Raw genomic sequence first — 6,014 nt, 5'->3', positions numbered from 1 at the left:
GGGCCAATACATGTTTATGTCGAGCAATGTCATTGACTAGTTACTGGCCCAGATGGATTAGTAACTGGTTAGCTTATGAAAAGACAGTTGCTCTTCTGTTAACAACAGAGTGAACCAAAGGTAATTTCATTTAAAAACTGCTGTAAACCTGCTTATTATGGTGTTTGGACCTAAAACGTGACTGCTGTTGTTAATGATTTCAATGGAAAACTGATCGATTTTTAAGGCACTGCTGGGGGCAGAACAGACAGTGATGCTTCTAACTTTAAACTCTGGCACCACCTCTCTTTCTTTGTACTTTCCTAAAACATTACCGGGGTGGGTGTCATCAGAGCTTCCACTTTCTGCTCTCCTCTTGCCTTCATCTGGAGAAGTGCTTTCGCAAGTGTTCTCTTCCTCAACTTGGCTTTGAGGACCCTCAGGTTGCTCTGAGCTGCTCTCATGCATCAAGTCTTCTGATGGAGCACATGCATCACCACTGCTTTCAATGCAGCTCATAGAGGCTTCTGATGCATCCAACACATTGGAGATGTATTCAATGTGCTCTTCGGTGAACTGAAAATAAAATATAAAAGAATAGAATAGTCAAATTATTGGCAAGAAATGTTAGTCAGAGGTTAATGACGGTCAACTTTGTGTCTTCTTGTAAGAGTCAAGAGTCCTGCTGATTTCATCATGCAAACTTACAATTACACCGTCAGTTCTTGTCAGGGGTGGTACATCTGGGTCATCATCATCATCATCTGAGCAGGAGAGGACAAGGATGAATGTATCCGCACTGCAGTCAGAATCGGAATGCTCCTAAGAGTGAAGAAAACAAGCATATCTGTTACAAGAGGTCCAATTTTCTATCTTGCCAAATCACCACTCACTTGGTTTTAAAGGGATAGTTCACTGAAAATTGAAAATACACACATCATCTACTCACCACTGTGATGGAGGGGTGGGTGAAGTGTTTGAGTCCACAAAACACTTCTGGAGTCTCAGGGGTGCGTTCACAGACCCTCAGACACACCATCGTGTTGCTACGTCTGCTAGCTTAGCCACTTCCAGTGGACTTTTAGGCTTAAAACAACTAATGAATGTCAGGGCTTGCGGACACTTGGATGACACCACATGAGCAGTATGGAGGCATGTTAAGTTATTTCTATTGTTTTATCACGTCTGAAGAAGAGGTCACGATTGACTTCAATTCAGTATTGGATTCTGCGGCAATGCTGTTTACAGGTAGAACCATGTTTGCTAGTTTTTCTGTGTGTTGGAACGATGACTTAGCTTAACCTTCAACTCATTTAGACACAATGCAGCACATCATTAAAAAGATGGAGCTGGAGACAAGCAAATATCAAGGGCAGACACATGCTTACAGTACAAATGTAGTAGTTCATCCTATTGGTAACAGAAGCAAAGTAAAATATAAGGGGCTGCACACAGGAAGACAATTGTTTACTGTATGTAGTTTTAGGTTTGGTCCAGTTTTCATTCAACTATTGAGTTAATGTTTAGTTGTAGTGCAATGAGACAATGATGAGACGGCACTGATGTCATGAAAAACTGTGACTGTCACAAGATGAAAGTGTAATTAAAAAAAATCTAAACTTTACCAAAATCTGTCTTCATTTTTGTTGATGAAATAGAGATGATGAAATGTTTTTTTCCAAGGCGGTTCAATTTCCTTTGTAGTAAATACTGGACAGCACTTGCTTTGTGTGCAAAGTTTTTAAATATGTTTTATACAAACCTATTTGATCTTTTTAAACGGTGTGCTAAACAACTGACTGTGTAACAAAACAAAAGCTAATTACAAAATAAACACGGCACTTTGTTGCCACTATCCTCACTGAACTGAACATTATTAGGCTATAAGGCTGTAGTACAGGGTACCTTCTGACTGACTCTTATTCATGAGTTGGATTGCACCTGATTTGCTGATGTTGCATTTTTGTTATAGTTTATCCTCTTTTATTGCTTAAATGTTAAACGTCAGACCAGACACACATTCTGTAAAACTGCGTTCTTACTTGTACAACTTGTTATTTTCATTAAAAATAGTTTGAGCAGGAAATCATTTGGATGAAATCTTATGAGAAAGCAATAAAATGCTCATCCTTGGTTTTAAATTATACTGGATATTTGAGATAGCAGTAATGTATGTAATGCCCCATAGGCCTGGTTTTATTTTCACAAATCAGTAATTTGGAGAAACGATCACACTCTGTGTTCAGGGTTCTTTTTACATTGGTAGATTTGTTGTTCCTTTTCCATGTGTGTATACTTGAGGAGGAGTTATTAGGAATTCTTTGTTATGTAACAATCAAAAAGCCGTGTTTGACAATCACCAAGAATGTAGCTGCCTGTTGCTGGGTTGGAGGTCCTGATGGTGATGAGCTCTCCCCCTCTTGGATTGGACTTCCTGGGGGCTAAACAACATAGACAGGAATAACTAATTACTACTATAAGAGGAATGTATTAAAAATATCAAATCACAGTATGTCTATGTTTTTTGTGGTTTTATAATATTGCAGTAACAATTTATATACCTCCCAAAAATAATTGGAAGGCAGCATGCTTTTCCAGGTTTATTTGACAATCTCAATAATTACCTAATAAGAAATCAACATCCTACAATACAAGTGTTTATTCAGTACAAGTTATATAAAGTTAAATGTATCTAAACTTTATTCCCACCAAAGTAACAATCAATATCCCAGCTATTTTCACAAGATCTCCCACATTTCACCAAAACTGGATTTAAACATTGCAGTCTAAATATTGTATCACAACTGAATACCCAGCTGTCACCTCATGGCGGTGGCTGCAGTGATGTTACCTCTGTTTGAGCCTTCATGTATTCATTGTGCCTGTCCAAGCACTTATCGTGGTGCTCCCTCAGGCGATCCATGCGTGAATGGAAACAGATGATATGACTCTTCTGTCTGCAGGTTAAACACAAACCAATCCGCATGATGCTACATCTGACCCAAGAAACACACCATTTTCTAAATTCTAATGGAAACAAATTAAGCAAATCAAGTCCATGCTTGAAAAAATATTTAAAAAACACTCCTGTATAGTTGTTATAAAGATGATGTAGACACACAAAAATGTAAATTCATGAAGCTTATACCAGGCCTACTAATGAGAATGGGAGAGGTAATGAAGGGTTTTCTTTATTAACATGTTCTCACCAGCTTCAGTTGGAGTTCTCAGCTGCTTGTTCAGCTGTGTTCGGCCTCTGAGCTTTTAGTTGAATTCATTTCACAAGTTATTGCACATTTGCAGAAGCATGTAGAAGAGGCCTGCAGCTCTCCTGATCCCTGGACCTCACTCTGAATAGCACCTGCCTGCTTCAAAGTGTAAAACGTTCTAATGTAGCTGGTAAAATACAGCCTGCGACCTGAAACACCATGAAACACCAGCTCTTATTCTTAGTTTGCTAAGAATAGGTCTCAATACCCAGCAGCAACCAGCTAGGCCAGGTTAGTATTAGCATTAGCATTAGCATTAGCGAGCCATGTGGTGCTCCACATTGTATAAAACACAGTGTTGGTCAAAGTTCCAACATGACTTTAGTTAAATGACATTATGTACTTACTTAGTTTCCAACTCTTTTTCCATCAATGCCATGTTCTTCTCTCCCGCTGGGGTCTTCTCCTCCTCCATGCTCTCACTGACCTTCAGTAACCAGGGGACCAGGTGGGGTCAGGCAAGGTGTGTTCAGGTGTAGTCGGGACAGGACAGGGGGGGGACCAGGTGGGGTCAGGCAAGGTGTGTTCAGGTGTAGTCGGGACAGGACAGGGGGGGGACCAGGTGGGGTCAGGCAAGGTGTGTTCAGGTGTAGTCGGGACAGGACAGGGGGGGGGGGAGAGGTCACCATGGGGACCAGGATGGTCAGGGAAGGTGTGATCGGCTGTGGTCCTCCTGCACCTCCACAGTCAATGCAGAACTTTTATTACATGACTGCAACTGTATGTCCAACTTTATTGGAAATATGAGTGCAAAAATAATTATCATCTTTACTATTTATGACCACTGAAGCATACCTATGATGGCATGGATTTAATCATATTGTAGAACTGGAACACAATTAGATAAAAATGTATATTTTATATCTGTGCTCCTTTCAAATATCAGCCTTATTAGTTAGGAGCTCTGTTAAGCTGCTGCTAATGAAAACACAATACTTCCTGCTGTTTCTCCTTCACATTAAAAGTGTTCCATCGCCAAATGAGCGGGATGCTTTAATTGTGAAGAAGAATGGGTCTAATAACCCAGATACAGACACCTTGTACTCACACTGGGATCTGTGACCAGCGTCTGCAACACAACTAGGCTATTCAGCTTTTAAAGGCTGTGCAGTGTAAAACATCTCACTGCTCCTAAGATGAGATAAGATAGATTTTATTCATCTCAAAGGAAATGTTTGTGCCAGCTTGCTCCCAATAAGAGTAAAATAAACAATATAGTAAATGGACTAAAACAATGTTATTAAGAGTATTACGTGTAAACAATATATGTGAGAATAAAAATGTTAAGTGTATACAGAGACAGTGCAGAACCCGTGCTAATTAATTAAAAGGAAATAGCCATAAAAAAAGAATATAAAATAAGTTTTGCCAGACAGTAAACTAATTATAAACTAAAGTGGCAATAGAGAGTCATAATAAGAATTATAACGTGAGTAATTCATATGGAAGTACTAATAATATTGATATTGAAGCTAGTATGATGCTAACCATAGTAATATTGCACATTATCAGTGGTCCTCCCTGCAGAAGAGGATGCGTAGTACAGTTGGATGGTTCTGTGGTGCTGCAGTGGGCTGCCACTGAAGGTGTGGTGTGACACCAGCCATGCATGGAGTGAGAGGCATTGTCCATAATTTGTAGGAGTTTCCTCAGTATCCTCCTCTTGTCACCTCCACCAGACTCAAGTTCCATTCCCCGGACAGAGCAAGTTTCCCTCATGAGCTTGTTGAGTCTGTTAGTGTCAGCTGTCTTCACCCTGCTGCCACAGCACACTTCAGTGTAAAAGATCACGCTGGCCACCACCGAGTGATAAAACATCTGCAGCATGGTTCTGAAAACATTGTGTGGTGTCTGTGTTTCCTGACCAGTCCAGTTGATTGTCTACATGGAGGCCCAGGTACTTGACAACATCCACCACTGATACCTTGATGGTGACTGTGTTCGGAACAATCCTTCACTTCCTGAAGTCCACCTCCTTAGTCTTTGTGATGTTAAGTGGCAGGTGGTTTAGTCCATAACCGCTCCCCAAACCTGTCCACCACACGTCTATACTCAGCCTCCTCCACTGCTGAAACAGTCATCCAAAAACTTGGAGGTGGCAGGACTGTGAACAGTATCTGAGGTCTGAGGTGTAGAGAGTGAACAAGAGGGGTGACAGTCCCCTGAGGTGCCCCTGTGCTGCTCTCTATGGTGTCCGACCTGATGTTCTGCAGCCTCACGTGCTGTGATTGATCAGTGGCAGACTGAGGCAGCACCACACAACCATCAAACTGTACTACTCAGCCTCTTCTGCAGGGAGGACCACTGATAATGGGACACAGAGAGAAATAATACTGTGCAGCAGTAGATTAGAAAGACTCTGTTTTATCGGACACAGAAGTTAAAAACAACAGCTGTGCTGTGATGTATTTGTAAAATGATCACACAGAGTTCACACAGTGGTCATCAAGACTAGAAAAGTGCTATATAAATACAGACCATTTGCCATTTACCCACACATTCATCCTGTGCATCTATGTTTCTATGTGCAGCACTTTCTCTATGGTAAGGGGACATTTTGGGGTTCAGTATCTTGCCCAAGGACAATTCGGCATGTGGAATGGGATCAAACCGCAGACCTTCTGGTTAGAGTATGACCCTCACTCTACCCCCTCAGCCACAGCCGCCCCCAAAGTGCTTTATAGCACATTCATACACTGCATCAATGTGCAGCCCTTTCTCTATCACACATCATTCATCCACTGGTGGCACCAACTCAACTCACTA

This window comes from Hippoglossus hippoglossus, chromosome 14 (genome assembly GCF_009819705.1).
Source record: "Hippoglossus hippoglossus isolate fHipHip1 chromosome 14, fHipHip1.pri, whole genome shotgun sequence".
NCBI lineage: Eukaryota > Metazoa > Chordata > Actinopteri > Pleuronectiformes > Pleuronectidae > Hippoglossus > Hippoglossus hippoglossus.
Note: the sequence above shows the minus strand (reverse complement) of the source record.